Source organism: Euprymna scolopes, chromosome 28 (genome assembly GCF_053919585.1).
Source record: "Euprymna scolopes isolate OS-2025 chromosome 28, ASM5391958v1, whole genome shotgun sequence".
NCBI classification, from domain to species: Eukaryota; Metazoa; Mollusca; class Cephalopoda; order Sepiida; family Sepiolidae; genus Euprymna; species Euprymna scolopes.
The window spans coordinates 97,143,988-97,170,145 of NC_136509.1; the positions used below are offsets into that span (position 1 = coordinate 97,143,988).

At 33.7% G+C, this 26,158-nt stretch overlaps 1 protein-coding gene across 4 annotated transcripts in view; it reads left to right on the forward strand.

Annotated features, from left to right (window-relative positions):
• Positions 1-26,158, forward strand: part of LOC145249747 (putative amine oxidase [copper-containing]) — an 845,813-nt gene that overhangs the window by 188,601 nt on the left and 631,054 nt on the right. For all 4 annotated transcript variants that reach the window (XM_080111658.1, XM_080111661.1, XM_080111659.1 and 1 more), the window contains one exon: positions 20,582-20,708. The gene's annotated coding sequence lies outside the window, so the exon portion shown is untranslated. The remainder of the gene's footprint in view (positions 1-20,581; positions 20,709-26,158) is intronic.

Here is a 26,158-nt window from a genome sequence, read left to right on the forward strand (position 1 = left end):
TGGAAAGATGGATCGTGTTCGAGAAATGCAAAGTGTATTCAATAGAATTATTTTTTGTACAAGTATTTGAAATTGTCGTAGACTCTTGAAAACTCAGTATTTTATTACAAGGGTACTCAGAGAAATGTTCGAGAAATGCAAAGGTTAGTGCACAATTGATGACAGTGAGGAAATGAAGATATGAAAGATTTGTGCGGTTTGTCCCAAGAGTGGTCCATCATTTTCATAGACTATTTGACCAAGTTGGGCATCAAGGCAGTTCCTCGCCCTCCCTATATTTCAAACTTTGTTCCCTGTGACTTTTAGTTATTTCCTAAGCTCAAGGAAACCTTTAGAGGCTGTTGTTATGAGACAATTAAAGAGATGAAAGAGGCTTTGAAGAGGGCCATTGATACGCTCACACAAGAGGACTTCCATGGGGCCTTCCAGAAGTTGTTGGAACGGTACAACAAGGAGATTACAGCCGGAGGAGATTACTTCGAAGAGAAATATAGTTTCATGTGTGTACTATCAATATAAATTTCCATTCGAAAAAAGTTTGGAAACTTATTTAAGGCAGCTCGTATACAGAGAGAAACAAGAAGCGAAGGCTGCATTAAATATATATTGCACTATTCATATTTATCGCTTTCAATAGCGACCATATATAGATAAATAACTAGGGAGAAAAATGAGAAAGAAATATAGAGAAAGAATACAAATATAAAGTGTGTGAGAAAGAGAGAGTAGGGGAGAAAGAGAGGGCATAGGGATAGAGAAGAGAAATAGATTGATGGAGAGTGATTGTGAGAGAGAATTGTTGCGTATGAATAATGGAGGGCGAGGAAGGGAGAAGAGAGAGCAAAGGAAAGAGATTATTTGTCCAGGGGCAGCAATGGTGACCACTGTGATCGATATTTGTCTCCTCTTAATAATGGTCGTCTGCCTTGATTGGATGTTCACGCTAATCTGATTCGATTCAGGAGAACGTGGAGAGTCATTCGTCAATAAAAGAGATTCTGGTGTTCACGATTATCGGCAGATGTTGAGGATACCGGGATGAAGAAAGGAATAAAAATAAAGAAAAAAGAGAGGGAAAAGGATGGAGACGAAAACAAAGGAAATAAAAAGACAAAAAAGACACAAATGATATTAAGAGATGGTGAAGAATCAGAGAAGACAATGAAAAAGGTAAAAATGAGAAAAAAGAAAAAAAACAGCCTATCCTGCCTTGACAGAGTACAAAATAGACTCCGTGGCTTAATGGGGGATGCCCTTTTCTCTATCCTGCAACCTCTTTCCCACAGAAGAGACGTAGCGAGCCTGTCATTGTTCTAGCGTTATTTCCATGGCAGGTGCTCGTCTGAGCTCCATTCTCTGGTCCCCCCTCGCCAATCTTTTTCAAAAAACACCTGACTAGCTGAAACCACCGTCAATAATTTTCCTCACTCCCTATCTGTGCCTGAATCAAAACGTAGATACCATGAACAAAGCTTCTTTCTTAGAACTGCACGCCTGTAGAACTCTGTTCCGCTTGTCTGTTTCCCTCCCGACTTCAACCTGGATGTCTTCAAGTCCAACACAAACAAATTCCTGATAAACCGCCACCCCCCTAAGTAATGACACCTTACCAATTCTCCAATACTATTGCTACAATATCCCTTTAATTACTGTACACACAATAACCCTTATCCCTGAGTGGCCATTGGGCCTTGATAAGTGGTGAATTCCATGTAAAAAAAAGACAGATATAAATGTGAAGAATAACGAGAAGGGCGAAAAGAGTGAAAAAGAAGAAAAAAAGCAGAAAAAGGAGGGAGAAAAAGAAATTAATAAAAAAGCGATAATAAAATTAAAAAAAAAAAATTTGTAGAAGAAAAACAAAAAAAATAAATAAAAAGGGATATGAAAAGAAATTATAAACTAACACATCACCCAATAAGTCCAGAGTTTTAATCTTGGCATAGAGCTCAGTTTCGAAATCAATCAGGCGGAAAAACAGACAATACACAACAAATGTAGTATAGGTTTCTCATCTGTTTTCTATGTTCATCCCTTTTTTCTTCAGAAAATATTTTTCATTCTTGAATTGAAGTCGTGTTTGCTTCTGGGATAGGTTTTGTTTTAAATAGCATTATCGACAGGAACACCATCAATATGGTATAGCTAATCTGTCACTGTTTTATATAAATATAATTACAATTTTTCAGCTAATTTTTAATGTAACATCACTAACGATTTTAACTGTTAATATTGTTCCATAGCGTCTCCTTTGAAAGTTTGTATATCAACATCTTCAAGCATTCATAAACTACTTTTACCATCCCAATGAATGCATTGACGATGATACGTACGAGTTTTAGAAAGGCGAACCATTACAAGGTATTTATATTTTATTAAAATATTTAAAATCTAGATTCTCTTAACCTTCAACCAGATTGTATCTTATTTTATTTTTTTATTTTTATTTATCCTACATTGTTCATCAATAAAGTAACTATTTTCCTTTATATTTTAAATATTTTCCAGATACATCTGCCTCACTTAAAAATGCTAGGTTTACTTTGGTGTCTTTAGTTAAAAAAACCACCACCCAATATTTTTGCTGATGAGGAGACTTTGCTTTCAAAAACTATATGGTGAAATTATTGTTCAAGACTCAATGTCTATCAACATAAAAACATCGTTTCCGAAACGATCGTATTGATTTTGTTTGTTCTTCCTTATGAAATCGGTTTTTTAATTTTTATTTTTAATTATAAATTATCAATCATCTTACTTAATATTAAAATAGCTCTAGGATATACATCGGGCTTATTATATATCTACAGTACAACGAGCACTGTTTTCTTTTCTTTTATTTTAATTGTATTATTTAATGCACTAATACATTAAAATATACTCTGCTCTTTAGACTCTTGTTCTAATCTCCAATGTATATATATATATATATATATATATATATATATATATATATATATATATATATAGCCTGTTTATTATACAAACATTATTGGTTACATATGTGCATGCATGTTTCAGTGGAATCCCAATTTAAGGAGACCACTTCATCAGACCAAATAAAAGGCGATATTCATAATATATATATATATATATATATATATATATATATATATATATATATATGGTTCACAGGACAGATGTATTATGTTAAGAATTAGTAGGCTTGAAAACACTTTAAAGACGTGTCAACGTGGCCTAATGGTTATTGTACTTGACACACTGTCTTTAGGTTTTGGTTTCGATCTCATCTTAGGTATTTTTATGGAGAAAAAAACAATACTCGCATGCACACGTCTCAGTTTATTTCCGTTTTTTTTTCATTTTTAAAATAATTTTACGTTACGTTTAATACCAAACATCTAATATATATATATATATATATATATATATATATATATATATATATATATATATATATATATATATATATGTGTGTGTGTGTATGTGTGTGTGTGTGTATGTGTGTGTGTGTGTGTGTATAACTTGGGGAAAGTTGTGTTATAATCTTGCTATAGGGCTTAATTTTCACTTGAATCCGCCATATAGAAGTAAGTGATCTGGCGTAACCAAATCAAGCTGTCTGAAGTTACGGACTTTCGCGACTTTAATGCACCAAACGTTGATTTTATTGGTTTTTCTTTCCTTCTATAAAACTCAGTCATGTTCTGCAAATTAAAAAAAAACAAAAAAATGATCTCTTACAAAACAACCAAACCAAACACCATGAATAAATGTTCGAAGATATAAAAGACTTGAAGCATAAATACATCTTCCAAAATGACTGCATTCGGCATTAAATAACATGAAAAAAGGGTGATATGCCCTAACACAAAAGAACCGGATCAATTGGTACCGGGGGGGGGGGGGAGACAGACACACACACACAAATACAGCACCAACGTAATATATAAGAATTCTGTGCACATCTCCTTTGGCAGAAAAATGTTTTCGTTCTTGTATTGAAGTTGTTTGTGTTGATGTCGGTTTCCTAGGAAGATCCACAATTGTCCAAAGAATGTTTCCAATTCGAAGAATCTACCTTTCATCGTCTTTGTAAACGAATTTATCTTCCCTTTTTTCTTATTGCTACGACATTGAATACGGGCGCGCCAATGACTATACACAAAAGTCTTCGGAAAGAGATTTTCGCGAATTCCCTTCTGATAACTATAATCAAATCTAAGACGAAATCGATAGGTCTAAAGTGCCATTCCTGGCATTTTAAGCTTCCTACAAGAGAGGCGGACAATTGACAAAGATGTTATAAGTATTGCTCGAAGCGGATGGTTGAAGAAGCAGAACCAGTTCCGAAGAATAGTACGATTATCGGGCTTGAGGCTTGGTTCTTTTGAAAACACTATCCCCCCAATTAACCGAATTCGAAGTTCAAATAATGGACTGGATTCAAGAGAAGATGCAATATTTAAAGTCTGATTAGACATGGCCGTGACCCGTTGGGTCACAAACACAACCATTTTTTTTTATCCTATATTGATCTCATTCGAAAATTCACAAAACTTAATATACTAGCATTCAGCCCGGCGTTGCCCGACTGTTTGGAGGTGTATGCTGAGCAAAAAAAAAAAAAAAACGGTAATTTTTGTTAACTTTGACCCCTATTATGACCCCTTAATATTTATTGTTTTGGGCTCAAATCAAGTTATTAAGTTAGATCCATGTCCAAGGAACCAATATCTAAAATGTCAAGTGTTTAGACCCAAAATTGTCGGTGGAGTTTGGTAGAGTTCTTAAAGGTCAAATCGCTGAACTTTGACCCCTTAACAGCCAAATTTCTGGCCGAAAACCGATAACATATTTTCTCAAATCTCAGTACTCTATATATCAAATTTCGAGTCTGTAAACTAAAAATTGACAGAGTTATTGCGTAGGGAAATTTACAGACACACAGACACGTTCACTTTTATAAAATCATCAGTAGGTTCTCTACAGTGCAATGTATTTGGGACTATATTATTGAGTGGAGCATGTGAAGCTTCCTTCCGGTGTACCGCTATGGGTGCCCAACTGGAGCAGATCGATTTGATTGAAATCGATTTGATTGATGCAAAAAAAAAAAAAAAATAGGCGATTTGACCGATTACGATGACAATAAATATATAGAAGCTTGAAACATTTGTTAATTATTATTGAATCCCGGGCAACGTTGGCTCTCCCTGCTACTATAAAGATAATTATCATTTTGCTATTTAACCCGTTTTTATGTTGTGTACAGCTATATATATATATATATATATATATAGAGAGAGAGAGAGAGAGAGAGAGAGAGAGCTGTACACACCATATATATATATATTAATCACGATTAATACCAGTCGAACGATTTGAACCCCGCAACACGAGACATCTCTGGCTCGATTAGCGAAGACCTAATCAATTCGGCTACCATTAACCGCGTGAAATGACGTTGAATTTAAACATCTTGATTTTAACTGTTCATTTACGTCAGTCAGACAGTGATCTAATCATTATATATGTGTATATATATCATCGTATAATGATTAGATCACTGTCTGACTGACGTAAATGAACAGTTAAAATCAAGATGTTTAAATTCCACGTCATTTCACGCGGTTAATGGTAGCCGAATGGATTAGGTCTTCGCTAATCGAGCCAGAGATGTCTCGTGTTGCAGGGTTCAAATCGTTCGACTGGTATTAATCGTGACACCCTACACTGAAGATTCCCGAAATGATGAAACACTAGTGTCTGTAGCTATTTAATTATTATAGTAAAAAAATAATTATATATATATATATATAAACAGGCTTCTTCACTCTTTGACAGACTACGGATATCCACGTAGGGGTGTCTGCGCGTGAAATTTTTGTGTCCGGAGGTGCAATCTCCAACCACACTTTCTGAGTCGACATTATTAAATACCGGTGGCAAGTGAAATGTATGCACCGGATGACTGGAAACAAATGCCGAGATAAGCGAAGAGCACATACAGCGCCTAGTATTCTCAAATGGTCACCCATCTGGTACTAACCAGTCTCAACGTTGCTTAACTTCAGTGATCTGACAAGAACCGGTTTGTCCACGTGATTATATCGCATAATGTGCGTGCACATAAACGTACGTGAATTAGATGACGACAAAAGAGAGAGTCACTCTTTCTGTAAATATGCACAAAGATATTAAGGCATATCAGAGTGTGGTAAGATCAATCTAGACTGAGCGCGAGAGAGAAATACATAAAAAGATGAGAGAAAATGGGTAGTTTGTTCAGTTAATTATCAAATTCGGCAAATATTTGATTGCAGAAAGAATTGCGGTTTTTATTAACGACTAGCTGAACGCCCGGCGTTGCCCGGTCGTTTTTTTTTTTTTTTTTTTTTTTTTTTGTTCAACTAGCATATCAACCTTCTTTGGGTCATTTAATGGTGTATACAAGACTTTAAACCTTTGATACTTTTAGAGTCGATTTTCGCTGGGTATATTCGGGCAATGTTTTTGGTATAGTTTATTATCTGATGGTATTTATATTTTATGGTAAAGATGTGCTCTATTTAAGAAATTTAGAATGGCTTTAGAGGTTTCTTTTTCAAAGTTTGCCCGGTCGCACAATACAATAAAACATAACATTTTTATATATGTAGATTGCGTATGTATTATTATGGAATCAAGCCTCTATTGAATATTATATATTACGAGGAATAATTTGCCCGGCGGAATAATTCACAAAAAATTTTAAAAAATTATAATAATAATGATAATGTGGCTCATTGAATTAAGTCTGTGTTTTTTTACAATATCGCGTCAGCTCATATTTAGGCTTGACGATTTTAAAAATAGTTTGTCTTCTCTTATAGACAAGAAAAGAAGAATTTTAAAAGGGAATATTTTACGTTATACCGGGCAAAGTTACATTGGTGTAACGGAAAATATTCCCTTTAAAATTTTTTTTTTTTTTTTATCTGTAAGAGACGAAAGTGTATTTTTAAGATCGGATTTTTTCGAATTTCGATATTTATCGGATGAATTTCTGTAGAAAACATACTTTAGAAGAAGACTGCCAGTAATAGACCCAGCCGTTTTGGAACCTATGAGGAACTCACACACACAAAATGACTTTTATATAGATTGAGATAAAGATTCTCTGTACTTTTAGCAGTACGTTTCTATTGTAGACGTTTCTATTTCTTTATCATCGCTTGAACATTTGTTGAGTGATTTCTATCTGAAAAACGCTCCAATTTTATTTAATGGCCACATAATTGTTGCTTGAAATTTGTATTTTTTTTTATAGCTTTCATTTTTGTTTCCGGCTTTGCGCCATTTTCAAGAAGCTCAATGATATTAATTTAATCAAAACTAAATGAGAATTGGCCACAACTGGAAGTACGCATCTTTTCATCTAATAGAATTGATGCCAATATTTTGCCGAAGGATTTTTTTTTAATATCTTCAATGTAAATAATTAATATAAAAATGAAATAAAATTGTAATTGATATTAATGAAATAGATCGGGTTTATTCGTTTGATTATGAAGTTATTTACAAAAGGATTTTGTTTTAAAAACTAGGCGATATTTCTTTGTGGAAATTTTACTCGCCTCCAGTGTCTTTAATATCTTAAAAATAATTATTAAGAAATATTTAATGTAATTTTATTCTGATTCTCGAGCGGGTAAACAGAAAGGCAGTTTTGCTTAAAACTACAAAACTCCACAAATCTTCCCAGAATAATCAAATTATAATTTGTTCTCTGATATGAAATTAAACCGTTTATGGCTTAAAAAAAAAAATTGCAAAAATATATGAAAGCAGAAACTGTATAACATTACGTGACGTCACACTTTACTTAAGTAATTCATAAAAATAAAACTGGAAATAAATAAAAAAGAATCCTGGTCGGCATTTTTTCTTCATTAACAGAAGCTTTTATTACTTTCCATAACTCTCCCATCTCGAAATTAATTAAAAAGTCTCTCGCTGCCATATGTCAAGCTAACCTGGTGGGGGTTTCACCTTCTTTCGACCACAAGTTGTTCACAGCCTGCTCATTCTCGCCTTTACTTTACACATCCGTCTCCTTCGGCGTCGATTTTTTTTTTTATCCCAACCACATGGAGTCCTATTTTTCTGCAGATGCAAGCCTGAGCACACTTGCCAATTTGCATACGCGTTCAAACGCTGATCCTGCTGCTAATACAATCGGCTGCTACTTATATTTTCATACGCGCTCTGTTACAACTTTTAATGACAGTTTTTTTTTTTTACATGAACTGAATTTAAATCGCAGTCAAATCATTAGTTAAATAAAAAAGATTGCGGTTCCAATTGGCGAGGTCCTGGATATGACCTTAAACTATATCCAGTGGTAAGACCCCAGCTTGCGGGCTTTGGGGAGTGTTCCCAGGTCCACTCTGACCCGGAGTGGAAGTACCTGTTAGGGTCCCAACTATGGGTTAAATAGAAACCGACTTGAAACCAACAAATATATTCTATTTTAAAAATGTTCTTCAAAATCTTTAGATTCGGCATTAAATAACCCGAAAAGGGTTGATATGTCGTAAAACAAAAACAACCAACCAACCAACCAATTGGCGAATCATCGTTATCAGCGCCCACTCGTGTCCCAGTATCGGGTCCATCATCTGTCTCCTATCTTCTAGGATGCCTATATTTTACATGGCTTGTAAGGCCCAAACGGTGCTACAAGAGTCGCGGAGAGTATTTGAAATTGAGTGTAGGTGGGGGCGGGGCTGTTCTTCTCACTCTCCCCTTCTTCTCCTAGCCTTTTCATATTGTCGTCTTTTCTCCTCAAAGTCCATTATACCTTTACGTGCCAGAATCCACTATTATGTCCTGCCCTGGCAGCCTGTTCCCACGAGGAAGGGTCGATGTTAGTCATTGCCAGGGTGCGCTTTAATTGGTCTTTATAGCGCCGTTTAGGTGCTTCTCATGGTCGAGCCCCATTGGCGAGCTCGCCATAAAGTATTTTTTCGGCAGTCTGGAAGGATCCAGTGACTGATGTGGCCTGCGATGGTGAATGATGGTTTCTCTAGAATTAACAAACGCTATCCAAGTTTCACTAATACCGATAATAACAACATTGTCTCATTGTCCGACTCACATTCATTAACTCTTATCCTCGAGTGGCTTTCGGGTCTTGATAAGCAACAACCCCGTTGATAAGAAGAAGAGCTTCTCTCCAAAAACTTGGGACGATCACAAAACCCTCTCCCATAAACAATCAACAAAAAATATTTTATTAAATACAACTGTGTACGTTGACCTTTCTAAAAGACAAAAAAATACTCTTCTCTGCAGACTGCAACATGGTCGTCTTCAAATCCAATTTTAACAAAAACATTTGGAGACGCCACCTTAAGTAACTAAATTCTTTCTATTTCTTAAGTTCTTGTTGAATTTCTGACGAGAAAAGTAAGATCATCGAAACGTTGACTTATCCGTGTAGGTTTTTTCCAATGCTATATACTTTTACTAGTATAGCTCTACATATGTATTGAGTACCTTTGGAAAAATATTGCCTTGTGGTTAAATACATTTGAACATATTTAACACACACATCCATATATGTATATATATATATATATATATATATATATATATATATATATGGTAGCTTCATTCAGTCTTGACAGACTATATATAAATATATATATATATATATACATATATATATATATATATATACACACACACACATTCGGTTTCAATCTTTTCGTAGTATTGTTGCCCCCCCCCAAAAAAAACAATTTCGTTAACCTTTACCTTAAAGTGACATTTGGCCTTGGTAGGAGGTTATTATCTAGGGTCAATTTTATTAATCTTCCATTTAGCAAAATATTTATTTCCTGTCTTTTTTATATCATCAAAAGAATGAAGGAAAATTGATTGAGTTCATGCCTGTGAACTGACGTAATCAAATATGGCGACGTAACGCATCTTGAAAAAACGATTTAAACGAATTGACGCAAATATTTACTAAGAAATAATCTTTACTCGTTCCTTTTGTTTTGTTTTGTTTTTTTTCACCTTAAGATATCAACAAGAAGATATTTTCTTATCGTCGCGTGTTGCGCATGCGTAGAAAATATCTACGATGTGAGATCGGATCAGAAACGCCGGAGACGACGAATAACTGATTGAATGATAACATTGATAAATAAAAGAAATAGTGTGATGCACGAGAAAACGACTCGAAATATGATAGAAAGAAAAAAAAAAAGAAAATAACAAATACTTGAGGTTCCTCCGTTCATTTTTACACGTGTAACGATACAAATGCTATTTCTAACTCAAGTGTGATAGAGCGACGGATAAAAACAGGAAAACAGGCAGATTCACGGACAAACGAAGCATATTCTACCCACGAGTCAACGAAGGGCTTGTGCAGTATAAAAGACTTTCAAATAAACGCTTGTTAGATAAAAACACTAGAGTGAGTATGAGCACGTGGGAAAATATCAGCGAGAGCTACACACTTGCGAAGATATTAGCAGCAGTAGCAAACAAAAAAGCTCATATGCAAATTAGAAAGTATGAACGGGCTTGCGTGACGAGAAAAAGAAAAAAGAACACCAGGTGGTCGAGAGAAGCAAAAGTCCACGCCGGAGAAAATGGACGTGTAAAGTCAAAAGTGAGAGATGACTGGATAATGCTAGCGTGTGTTGAGATCGATGTGTGGACCCGTAGTTGCGATGAGAGACTTTTAAGCTGGTGTCAATACGACGGGGTTTTGTGAATTTCATGGCAGACGAAAGGAATAGTTAGGAATAACAAGAAGTAGACATTGTTTGGAAAGTAATGGTAATAGAAGAAAAAGTTGAATCGAATTTATTTGTTTCCTTCCTTTGTTTGTTCCTGCGACGTTATCACATAGTCACGTGACATGTGGAAATTATAAATTAAAAACAATAACGAACAATGATGCAGTACATGTGTAAGGTGAATTTTTTAAAAAGTAAAACAAAACACGGACATTTTTGCTTGATGTGATCTTATTTATTAATAACTAAAGATCGAAACATTATCATGCCAGTGTAGCGAAGCATGTTCATATCAGTATAAAACATATATATAAACAAATATTTATATTTAAAATATTTAATAGGCAGATAAACTGTTTTAAAACTACGTTAAGGTGCAAAGATATTTATTGAAATGTTTAATTAAATGTTTCTGTAAATGTTTAATTATATTGCTATATTTCTATATACTAGTTTCATAATTTGTTAATTATATATATAATATTTTAAAATAAATATTAACCATTATTTTGACGCGTAACTATGCTAGTGTTTCATGCGTATGTCATCATCAGTGAAGGAAGTGATAATTACTGCTGGTCAGGAGATTCGAAGCTAGTCACAATTGGTTCTAATTAATTTCAGAAAATGAAAAAAGAATGGAATATTGAATTTCAAGTAAAGCAATGGTATCAATGTAATTGTCATATCGTTGATAACACTAACATTCTCATACAATGTAATTGTCATATCGTTGATAACACTAACATTCTCATACAATTTAATTGTCATATCGTTGATAACACTAACATTCTCATACAATGTAATTGTCATATCGTTGATAACACTAACATTCTCATACAATGTAATTGTCATATCGTTGATAACACTAAAATTCTCATACAATGTAATTGTCATATCGTTGATAACACTAAAATTCTCATACAATGTAATTGTCATATCGTTGATAACACTAACATTCTCATACAATGTAATTGTCATATCGTTGATAACACTAACATTCTCATACAATGTAATTGTCATATCGTTGATAACACTAACATTATCATACAATTTAACAATAAACTTGAAATACACGTGTTACGTTGTGTGTGTATATGAATACGTTTCAGAACGACATACATGTTGAATAGTGGGGGGTTATATTTTATCTGTATATTCATGTACGCGTAAATGCGTGTATGTATATAGATCATATAATTTAGTTGATCGTCTAGTGTGCATTTTTTAAACATTTATGCAATAGTTCTAACTGGAAACGTTTGACGTGGACGTATCAAAACAGTTGTAGACAAACAGATTTTTAACATGCGTAAATAACACAACACATACCTGAATTATTTACGAACATTTATTTTCATCATTTCGCCCCACATCTTCAAAGATTACAATGTCTTTACATTTTGGCTGTCTGAGGAAACGCCGCCTCCCACGTCATGGAGAGACCAACTCCCCCTTTTGAATCTTCTGTTTTGTCTGATTTTTAACTAACGACTGAATAGAGTCTCTCCAAATCTACATCTCATTACGTGTCTCAGACCAACAGCTGATGTAACCTCAATCTAGTTATTTGTTTATGCAAACCCAAAATCATGTTTACATCTATTTTCACATTCCTTTTGTAGGTATATTATTATTTCAGCTGTCAATCACTTTTTCCGATCTAATTGTTTATTTTCTAATCATAATAATTGATCCAGCGACCCACCGTTGCTCGAATCAACTGTTAATATTAATGATATTATTATTATTATTATTATTATTATTATTATTATTATTATTATTATTATTAATAATAATAATACTAATAATGCTTTGACGCTTGGCCCTGCTTGCCACAGTTAACACAGATTATACGCTATGATCACAGCCAAAGGGTCACAACATTACACGTGAAGCTATACTAATAAAAACTAAAGAAATTAACATTAACAAAATGAACTTTACTAATAGTCTTAACCTTTTAAAGTGTTTATGAAAACAAAACAAAAAACAATTAATAATAATAATAAATATAAACAGTAAAAATCCAACCAGTTTAATTAATCCCTGAATATGAATCCAGAAGGATTGGAAAGTACTTGAACAAATCAAAGTTATGGCTATTACATCAGCCACTTCACACTTGAAGTAAGAAGATCGTCAAGTCCAAATATCAGCTGACGTGATATTGCAAACAAACACAGACGGAATTTGATGAATTACATTATCATTGAATTAGTCCACTGAGCAGATTATTCCTCATAATATATAATATTCAATAGAGGATTGATTCTATAATAATACATATGCAATTGCATAAATTAAAATATCGTGTTTAAGCGTATTGTAAGACTAGGCAATGCCAGCCTTCCAGCTAGTATATATATATATATATATATATATATATATATATATATATATATATATATATATATATGAAAAATGCGACGCTCGGCCTTTCTTTATAAACAAAGCGATTAGAGCACTGTAAAAGTGGTGGACATATGTTTGTTTAAATAGACATTTGGCGAGATCATTTACGGGCGCCGCACCCGTGCGTCTATCGGTTGAACAGCTGACTGTCAACGTGATGGTTCTAGGTTTAATCCTCGGCTACGGAGAGGTGCTAGTCTAGCGGCACTGATGAGTTGTGATACAACGAAACAGGACTGTATGTCGATGACTACAATATATATATATATATATATATATATATATATATATATATATATATATTCCTTTTCTCCACATTAAAAAATGACCCTGGTGTCTAACTCTGTCCCGTGGGGAGGCATTGTAAGTACGAACATTCTTGTTATATAGTATTGCTGGCTTCTCCCCTGGACCACTATTCCTCCGACCTAGTAATAATATCCCGAAAAATATTTAACTCTTTCCGATAAGTGACTGCCCAGGTTGTATGAAATTCCTTTTCCTATAACTATTAATCACCACTGAAATAACATTTTCAATATATGTGCTTAAAAGCAAAATACGTGTTTATTCACATCTGAACATTCTGCTAACCGCATTTCACTTCCTCTGGTGATATTACTCAGCATTGAAAATGCATGGATTAAGGAAATTAACATAACTCCCCTGTATATATTCCTTGTGTCAAACAATAAATTCTTAACTCGAATATATGTGTTTATATTTTGATTTTCAGAATTTAACTTTAACCACTAAACTTATATATTGCTCTATTTTTAAATATTTACCGTTTTGGCTAGGATCACCCTAAAAGTATTACCTCAATGCAATATCTAACAGAATATTTCACGTGATCTTTAATCTGTAACTTATCTCATATATATATATATATATATATATATATATATATATATATATATATATATATATATATATATATATTGTGTTGTTAATTCATAATTTAGTTGTTCAATCTCTTGGCAGCGTATATTCCAAGATACTTGTATGCTAGGAATTATTGATTATTCACTAATTTGGTATCCGATAATCCAATACACGGGCTCACGCGGTGCACGAAAAATCCGGGCACGGTATTATACATTTCAGTTCTGTTATTATCAGCACACTTAAAGTCATATAAAAATGCAGACTACAGGCATTGGGTGTACATTCACACAATCAAACGGAAATCGTTACATACGATTTTTGCTTCATGTCGATTTCATATCTTTTTTCACACATTTGACGCCATTGTTCGCCTCTCTGAAAATTTCATTTCATTTTCGCGCGCTTGTTTTATTTTAGAACCAAATATCTCAGTCTTTTCGTTTTGTCATTCAATTTTAAAGGTGTTTGTTCTCTTTTGTGGTACTCTAGGCTAATTGCATTAACTTTATGGATCATTCAAAAATCTCTTTCGTACGTTATTTCCTCGCTGTATTTTTCTTGACATTTATTCGGTTTCCTTTTACTTTTTCGATTTCAGTGAATGTATCCAGCATATCCATACTATTCGATTTCACGAAAGTTAAATGGCTTCATAATTAAATCAGCACTAAATTACATGACCGAACTCATGTTTATACTAATCGGGTTTAATGAATAGTGATCACACACACACACACACACACACACACACACACACACACACACACACACACACACACACACACACACACACACACACACACACACACACACACATATATATATATATATTGTTTTTAAAATATAATTATCCACTGACACGTGTTTCGTCGTCTACGACTCATCAGAGTGGATAAATCTGATGAGTTGTAGACGACGAAACACGTGTCAGAGGATAATTATATTTTAAAAATAATATATATACCGCTCCCAATGTGGGGTTACCCAATTGGTTATAGGGAAAATTATTCCCAACTCGCATTTAGGTAAAAACGCACTTTCGTAAATAATGTAATTCATTCAAAGCGTACCGAAAAAACAAAAACAAATAACAACTCTCTCTCTCTCTCTCTCTCTCTCTCTCTATATATATATATATATATATATATATATATATATATATATATAGTGGAGATGTTACTTAATAAAAACTGAAGAAAGTGCTCAATACTGTTGTAGAGCAAATATGCGTTTTATTTTTTTATTACCGTATCTTTCTGTTAAGTTACATTTTTGTTTTCGGCTACACGGCCGTTTTTTTGGAGTGGAAGAGTGAATGAGGTCGGGGGGGGGGGTTCGCCACCCTCCTCGCACCCCCCGACCTCATTCATTCTTCCACTCTTTCATCCCAAAATAGCGAACATTTCTGTAAAAGTCTGAGGACGCTACAGACGGCCAAAAAAACGGCCGTGTAGCCGAAACAATAATGTAACTTAACAGAAAGATACGGTAATAAAAAAAATAAGACGTATATATATATATATATATATATATATATATATATATATATATATATATATATATATATATATATATATATATATTAATGTTGAGACGATTAATCGGAATCGGAATCGAGAATCGGAAAAATCAGAGCTTTTTGAGGTATCGGAATCGGAAAAATTTGAACCTATTTCCCGATGCCAAAACGGATTCCTTAAATTATCATTTTTATTCGATTTTGGTTTAAGAAACATCGTCTATTGCTTGTAGTAATAATAAAATCATAAATATTTATTGATTTTAAGCTTCCAGTAAGATTAAAATCTCTAGATCACCCGCCACCCTCACAAATGTGTTTTTACGTTTGAGAAAATATAGGCACATTTAAGATGCGTTTTTACATTAATCGGGACAAAATAACAACTTTTATAGTTAAATATTTAGAGATTTACAAAGAATCGGAATCAGAATCGGTAATTGTATCGGAATCGGAAAACATATTGGAATCATCCCATCATTAATATATATATATATATATATATATATATATATATATATATATATATATATATATATATATATATATATAAAGGCAGATATTGTTAAAATAACAGAATACTTGTTTAGTGATACCTTTATATTTTTTCAAATTTTTCATATTATCTTTTTTGTATATACATCGAACGTATGGATGTAAGGTCCAAGCAATTTATTCTCCTCGCATATTACAGGAAATTGATTATAATGAATGCTTAAAATAATATGCAAATTAGCTAGATCTTTTATAATAAAGTTGTATTTTCTTTTTAAATGAATAGTAAAAAGGGGGTTTAATGTGAATATCAATACACAAAAAAACAAATGCATAGGAATGCATATATATATATATATATATATATATATATATATATATATATATATATTAATGAAATAAAAAGGATTTAGTGTTTACCTGATATACACAATGGTTAGCTTCAAACTAATATAAATAATAGTATTTATATATAGAAAATTTAATCCCAACCGAATTAAAAAAGCTCAATACGCAATAGAGAGTAGGGCTTATTATAGGAGAAAGAAACTTAAAACTGTAACTTGAACTTTACAATCCAAATTTATTGTTCGACTGAATACTCAAAAAAACAATTTACAAAGTCCTTATTCTGCGAAGTTTCAAAGAATGCTATTCTTGTTATTCTTCAGAGGACATAAAGAAATCAGCAAATTATATTTGTAGCAATGCTAGAATTCGCTAGTTATGGCATTAAGTGAAACCGCAATTTATTGTAGTTATAAATTGCCAACTTTTCTTTCTCCAGCAACTCCCCCTAAATTAAATTAAATTAAACTAAATTAACGTTATCCATAACGTCCTCATAAACTTATCCATTTCATAAGCATACCCACCCTTTAACTCACTTAAATAATAAATCCCCCAAGCATTCGAAGATTTTAGATTCTTACTCGTCTCCATTTCCACCTCACTTATTCAGCCACCTTCCACAACGCCTAAAAGATAGCATATCCACCCCTCCCATCCCACTCCCATAAAAAAAATCACAGAATATATGCTTCTCATTTGAACTAAAAAATTAAGAGGTCAGCGCAATGACCGATGGCTAACACCTAAATCCTTCCCTGTAGAAATTCTAATACACATGCCAGCTCACACAGACCTAACCTTCCGCCTTCCCTCTTCATCCTCTCTACGCTACCCTCTCATTCCTCCTTTTCCTTTTCTCCTCTAAATGGTTTTCTTCGCTCGTTTTCAACAAGTAAATCGACCCTCAGAAAAGCAGGAATTCAACCCATATTAGAAGCTAATCGTCTAACACATCGAATCGAATAAGCATCTCTCCGAGCATTTATCAATGCAGGCCTACTGATTTTCGAAGACTATCGCACCCGAGATATGCATATATGACTCAGTGTACAAGTTTCATCACCGACGGAAATACATGCTATGGAATGGAACGTTGATTCAATTTTTGGTACACTGTCTTCACATCCACAAGGATTTTGGATCTCATCCACCAAAACATATTTAAATCACCGACAAAGACGGCCGCTTCGGAATAACAATATGGAGCAACCAAACATTCTTACTCCTGGATGCGCAGAAGACTTATTGGTCTGTACTGAGAGGAAGATGGCCGATCGCCTGAATTCATAAATACAGGGCAGACTGATAAACCCGCGCATATTGGCTACGACAAATCGGTGTATGAAAAAATATGATTGGCTGATCAGCAATATCAGCACGTAGTAAACATAAAATCCTATGGTCAGATCGATTCCAGAGAATAGCCTGAAGAATCTTCACGAGGATTAAATGCAAAAAATTCTGTGTAGCTTTTGACTTTTCCAGGATTCCGCACTTCACCTATATAAATTATACTCCTAAACGTAACCTATATAAACTATACTTCTAAACATTACCTATATAAATTATACTCCTAAACGTTAGGTATGTAAATTATACTCATAAACATTACCTATATAAATTATATTGTAAAGGTTACCCATATAAATTATACTCCTAAACTATACCTATATAAATTATATCCTTAAATGTTACCCGTATAAATTATACACTTAAACGTTAGCTAAATAAAGTATACCCTACATAAATTATACTTCTAAGCGTTACGTGTATAAATTATACTCCTAAACGTTACTTATATAAACTATACACTTAAACGTTACGTATATAAATTATACCCCTAAACGTTACGTATATAAATTATACCCCTAAACGTTACGTATATAAATTATACCTCTAAATATTGCGTATATAATTTGTATACCTAAACGTTACGTATATAAATTATACTCCTGAACATTACTTATATAAACAATACACTTATACGTTACCTATATAAATTATACCCCTAAACATTACCTATATAAATTATACGCCTAAACGTTACCTGTATAAATTATACGCCTAAACGTTACTTATATACACTTAAACGTTACGTATATAAATTAAACTCCTAAACGTTACATATAGAAATTATACGCCTAAACGTTATGTATATAAATTATACTCCTTAACGTTACATATATAAATTATACGCCTAAGCGTTATGTATATAAATTATACGCCTAAACGTTACGTATATAAATTATACGCCTAAACGTTACGTATATAAATTATACTCCTAAACGTTACGTATATAAATTATACTCCTAAACACATTTTTCTTATTCCAATTAATTCATCCAAAATTGTGTAAGAGAATTCTATTCGTATTTTATATTAATAAAATCTCTTTGACGTTCTTTTGAAATCTTTGATATTTTAACTGTGTTTTCTCGTTCGTTTCTCGAATGTAAGGCGATATTCATTTTCTATTAGATTCACTTATTGAAATGCAAATAAAACGGTCGTAGTTCATATGGAATAATGTTCGTATTGGTTCCGCGGAGATTTTTTTTGGTTCGTAACGCGACCGACACAGGTTCATCCCTATTTCTTTGTCAGCTTTATTTTCTTCGCTCGCAATTAAGCCATATTTGAAATGCTGTCAAAAGAGCGCGAATCGAAAACCTGGCATTACGCCTCTTTATGTTACATTAAACGATGACATGACGAAAAGCAAAATCGGATTTTGTATGAATTAATAAAATAAATTAACCTTTTTTCCCTTTATTCAGTCATTTGCTTACTTTCATTCTTTCATTCTTTCATTCATTTTTCTTTTTCTTTGTCTTTTATTTCATACTTTCATTCTTTCATTATTTTATTATTCCATTATTTTATTCTTTCATTCATTTTTTCTTTTTTTTTGTCTTTTATAATTTCATTCTTCCATTATTTCATTCTTTCATTCATTTTTTTCTTTTTATTAGTCTTTTATTATTGGTTCTTCTTTCTTTTCTCTTCGCTCGTTCTCTCTTCCCCCCTCTCGTTGTTTCGCTTCTGTTCACTTTCCCAACACTGCCTTCAATAAGTTTCCAGACTTTTTTTTCGTATGGACACTTTTATTGATATACACACATGGCACTCTAGTCACCTTCGAAGTAATCTCCTCCGACTGCAATGCACTTGTACATTTCCAACAATGTCTGGAAGGGACCATGGAAGTCCTTTTTTGCGAGCGTGTCAAGACCCTTGTCACAGACTCTTTCATCTCCTTAATTGTCTCATAAAGGCAGCCGCTAAGGTTTTTCTTGAGCTTAGGGATTTACCGAAAGTCACAGGAAGCAAGATTTGGACTATAGGGAGAGTGAGCGACAGTTGTGAAACCCATCTTGGTCAAATAGTCTGTGACAAGGATGAAGTTGTGGCCTGGTGCATTCGCAGAAATCTTCCGCATCTTCAGTTCTTCATGATTAATTGTGTGTACAGTTCCCACACTGACATCAAATTGTGCACTTATTGTCTCTATAGGCACACGATAATCCTTAACCATGATTTTTTTTTATTTGGCCAATCAACCCTGGCGTTCTGACACCCCTACTTCTCCTACACCTCTCATCATTCCTTACAGACTCTCTGCCTTCCTTGAATCTTTTATGCCGCTAAAAATCTGATGCTTGATTCGTGCAAGATGGTCCAAAATCAGTCTAAAGCATTCCATACGTTTCTGTGGCATTTTCCAACGTTAAAACACAATTTGATTGAATATTATTCTTCTCAAGGTTCCTCGCGTTAAGAGAGCATTTTTGAAATTCACCGGCTGTGAAAACCAAGCTTTAGTAGGGTGTATTCCAATTCCTGCTGTAGCTTTTGATTTAAACCTGAAGTCATACAAATTAGTCACTTCATAAGATATGTAGCAATAAAATACTGAATTTTCAAGCGTCTATGATAATTTTAAATGCCTGTACAAAAAGTCTGGAAACTTATTGAAGGCCCCTCGTGTTTATTTATCTTCTTCCGCAATTTTCACTTTCCTCAATTTCCTCAAATTAATGTGTATTTTAACACGCATTTCGATTCCTGGTCGTTTAATACTCTCTAACTGTTTACTATGTATGCCTGCTGATTTGACATCTTACAATCACTTAATTTCTCTTCATTTTAGTGTTGATTTCCGGTGGTCTTGAGGAAGAATGCAAGCCATTGAAATCACTAGTGACTTTGTAACTGGATTCGAATCTCCCGACCAGCAGTGATTATCACCTTCGACCACCTTCGACACTGATGATTGCGTGAGTATAAAACACTAGTGTTTGTATGCATACAAAATATTTATTAATATTTATTTTAAGTATATATATATATATATATATATATATATATATATATATATGTATGTATTAACGAAGACGGACGGTCATCTGTCGTAATAGTTTTTAGACGTGCCCCCAGATACTAACCGCCTCGGCGTAATATATACAGCGCCTAATCAGTAATGGTCACCAATTTGGTATTAGCCAGGTTCATTAGTTTATATATATATATATATATATATATATATATATATATATATATATATATATATATATATATATATTAAATTGTGATTCAATGAATTTCAAAAAACCCTTATTGAAATGAAGTGGTTGAGTTTCATATCAAAGATTTTTATTAGTCTAATCAAGACAAAGAATACTTTAGTATATTAATCTCCTTAACCTATAGGTTTTCGATGTCTACCATCTCATCAGAGGAGAGAAAATATTAGCAAATATTTATAAAGGTAGGTACGCTATTTGCTAAAGTCAGTGAGACATGGAAAGTCAAAGTGAAAATATTTTAGTGGGGCGAGATATTAGTTATAGGGAGAGTAGGTAGTGGTGAATGGTATGAAATGAAATGAAACACATGTTCACATATATCCACATATACATGAAAACACAATACATACTCATACACACACATATATACACATATATATACACATATATACACAGCAGAATGGATATCTCTTTAAATAAAATTCAAAGACTCATAAAAAAGTTTGACCGGTCGATTAATTGAGGTCAGGTTGTGTACTGGTTTTAGAGACTGGGTCAGGGATGGAGAGGGTTTAGCGAGAAGGAAATAGAAATAAGAATAAAAATAAAATAAAAATAACATAATGGAATGGGTAAAAGACACAAATTGAATAATGCGTTTTTTTTTCAGGATTTATCTTCCTTTTAAATTCCTTTGTCAGATTAAATCGAATTTGTTCAGTCAACTCAAATTATATATACTATCAATGAGGTGCTATTATTTTTAATTTTATACGTATTTATAGTTTCCCTTTAAAACGGAGTATTGAAATAAAGGTTTAGAATTTAGTAATGTTTATGAGCGAATTGTAAAACCAAGGCCAAGATTATAAATAGAACGTATTATCTTTATTTTATAATCCTTATGGTAATAGTTCAATGTTAAATAAAACTAAAACCAAATAATTAAGTGATAATAATACCTTACTGAAAAGTGTTTAAAAGTAATCAGTAATATCCATGACATTATACTATTTGATAATATTTAACTTGGAATGCTTTCTACACATGCATTCAAATACACACATGTTTTTTTTGTTTTTTACACAGTGGTCACCACTTATCAAGGCCCGGAAGCCACTCAGGGATAAGGGTTATTGCAAGTACAGTACGTTAGTGTGGAGATTTGATGATCTGTTTACTTAAGGGGGCGGTTCATTATGAATTTGTTTACGTTGGACTTGAACACATTCAAGTTGTAGTTGCAAGTTGTAGTCTAAGCAGGCAGACGGAACAGAGTTCCACAGGCGTGCAGTTCTAAGAAAGAAGCTTTGTTTATGGAATCCACGTTTTGATTTAGGCACAGATAAAGAGTGGGGGAAATTTTTCACAGTGGATTCGGCTAGACGGGTGTTTTTCGTGAAAGATTGGCGAGGGGGACCAGAGATTGGAGTTCAGACGAGCACCTGTCATGGAAATAACGATAAAACAAGGATAGGCTCGCAACGTCTCTTCTGTGGGAGAGAGGTAGCAGGGTAGCGAAAAGGGCACCCCCCACGAAGCCACAAAGTCTATTTTGTACTCTGTCAAGGCATGATAGGCTGTTTTTAGCAGCTCCTGCCCAGATATGGCAGCAGTATTCCATCCTTGGACGTACTTGGCTTTTATATAAATAGAGAATTGCATCAGTAGTGAAGTATGTTCTGGAGCGGTAGAAGGATCCCACCATCTTTCCAGCGACCTTGGCAACAGACTTGATGTACGTGTTCCATTTCAGATCAGGAGTAAAGGTCAAGCCCAGAAGCTTGCAAAACACGGGGTCTCTCCCAGACGAGAGCTATCCATCCCAATTGATGCCAGATGGGGATCAGAGCGCTGATGATGTAAGGATAGGAGTTTGGTTTTAGATGCATTAAAGGTAACCAGCCTCGTCTTCCCCCACTGAACCACGTGCTCGAGATCAGAGGAGAGAGAATCAGAGAGAACTTTGTCATTTACAGCCTTTGATGTGTTGCCGTAGATGGTCGTGTCATCAGCATAGATGTTAACGAATGATAAGTATGTGTTTAGGGAGGTCATTGATGTAGATCAGGAAGAGAGTTGGGCCCATGATTGTTACATAGAAACATATGAATACATATATATATATATATATATATATATATATATATATATATATATATACATACATGCACACACGTACAAATACAAGCACGCATACATACATATATACCCGCAGCCATGCAGCATATACACGTATACACACTTACACCATATATAGGTACATACACACCCATATATACCTACATATACACATATACCCTTTTATACCTACATATAACCTCATATATACGAATGTATTGATTTAGACATAAAGAAGTTTACCAATAGTCAACACTATTAATTATAATAATAATTAGTGTATGTAGCATAGCTACGTTTATCATAAATGATATTTAGCCCCTGCACTGCTAGTTAACATTAAGGAGATGAGAAGAATGGGATTGTATAACTAGGGTTATAGAATTGAATTACTTTAGTACCAACAGGGATGACGTATCATTGAGTATAAGTTCTATCTTGTTTATATGTTCGGATCTGGAGATTACCTTGCAATGGAGAATTTTTACTCCTTTTCTGGTTGGTAGATAGGGGCGAAATTTTAACTTCTTCAATTGGGAAGCTAAATGTTTTTGGAATACTAACAAGATCTCGGAGTGCAAATTACATGTGAGAAATTAAAGTGTATTATGTTAATGTGCTTATTATAGTGAGACCCTACTATACGTGTACATCAACAATAAGAGAAAGTTATTATATGGGTAAAAAGAGGTGATTAAGAACCTATCTTTAGAAAATGAACATATTTATGCTAGCAAAGTGTTGGTTTAGATTTAGTCAAAACTGAAGTGTATTTAGTATTGTGTTTTTACCCATTTAACATTTATTCCGAGATTGTATGTTATTTTATTTTAAAATGGCTGTATTTAAATTTTTCTTTTTGTGCTTATATATATATTTTATTTCATTCTTGGTATTTATTATGGATTTGTTGAAGTTGGAATAATAATATTAACTCAATTTCCATTCATTTTTTTTACTCATTCTCCCCAAATTAGCCAATATATATATATATATATATATATATATATATATATATATATATATATATATATGCTGTATATGTATTTCTCTCTCTATTCCTCCTCCTCCCTATCTCTCTCTCTATCTTATATATATATATATATATATATATATATATATATATATATATATATATATATATATATATACATATACTTTTAAATTACCATAATATACCATTCACTGAACAAAGCGGGAGAGAGCAGAGCGGTAGCTCTAGATATATCTAAGGCTTTTGACAGGGTATGACATGAGGGTCTCCTCAGGAAGATTAGATCATACGGTATCACTTATAGAATACTTAACATAATTAAATCCTTCTTAGATAAGAGAAAAATCCAGGTTGTCCTCGACAGTCGTACATCTAAACAATATGATATAAATGCGGGAGTGCCCCAGGGATCTATCCTTGGACCTCTACTGTTCCTGATATTCATAAATGACCTCCCCGACAAAATTGCCTCTGAGATGGGTATATATGTTGATGACACCACACTCTATAGCAGGCACGACAGGAAAACAAATGAACATATATCTAAAGTAATGGCAGAAACACTAGAGGATGACCTCCAATCAGTAGTGGAATGGGGACAAAAATGGATGGTCACGTTCAATGCCGCCAAGACTAAACTGGTTTCATTCAATAATTACAAGAAACCTTCTCTACCACCTATAGCAATGGCCAACGACTCTTTATTTGAGAGTACGTCTTTCAAGCTCCTTGGCCTAACGTTCACAGGAAACATGAGTTGGAACAATTACATCGAGGGCAGTGCCAGGGCCGCTGCAAGAAAGGTGAGCTCTCTCTCTACCGTGCTAGAAAACTACTAACACCCGAAAGTATCCTGTACCTCTATAAGGCAACCATTCGCCCATGTATGGAGTATTGCTGTCATATTTGGGCTGGTGCATAGGCTACTAGTCTCTCGCTCCTTGACAAGGTTCAAAAGAGAGTCGCAAATCTGATAGGCCTTAAACTGGCATCTAAGCTTCAGCCTCTGTCCCATCGACGAAACGTTGCATCCCTCTGCCTGTTCTACAAGTATTATAATGGTGAATGCTCTGATGAACTGCAAGCACTTGTGCCCCCACGACGTGAACACCCTCGACAGACCCGACAAGCTGCAAAATCCCACCCTCACACTGTAGAGATCCCTAGATGTAAAAGATCTTTCTACTCCGGTAGTTTCTTCCCCAGAACCGCTAGACTTTGGAATTCCATTCCAGGTCACTGCTTCCCCAACTGTACTGACATGCAGAAGTTCAAATGGAACGTGAACCAACATCTTGCTGCCCAAATCCCTACATAGTACCCCAGTAGTTTTTTCTCCTCATATAGAAATATATATATATATATATATATATATATACTAGCAAAAGTACCCGTCGTTGACTGGGTTCAAAAACAGCCTACAGAAAATGGACTCTGATTTATGAAAGTATGATGGGTTATGAAAAGGAAGGGGTTGTACATCTTGGGTTGAATTTGGTGGTATCAAACCCAAAGCAAAATATAATGAAAGTAAAAATAAAATAGATAAACCCCATTACCTGTTCACACTGAAACACTTATACCCAATATTCTCTGGATCTATATTAAAAAACTTTGTTAAACTTTGTGACATATTTCCATTCTATGGAGGTCAGGTGCGAACGAACACCCCATAATTTTATTATACCATATTTTTTCAAACTGAAACATAATTATCAAAGTATACTTACGCAGATAGATATGAAAAGTTTTTATTAAAGTTTGTGCCTATTTTCATTTTATGGAGGCCAAGCGCGAACGCAGACCCCACCATTTTAGTATACCATTCCTATTAAGTTAAAGATACTTATCAAAGTATTCTTATGTACATCTATATAAAAAAAAAACACTTGTAAACATTTTTTTTAATTTTTAAATTATTTATTTCCATACTTTGTGGACCAGGCGCGAACGGAGACCCCACAATTTTAATGAACCACTTTTCTGCCAGATAAAACATACTGTGTCTCTATACATCTTCTATCATTATATGTAATCAGATTTTTAAAATAGTACAACCATATAGGAGCCTATTCGTGACCACACA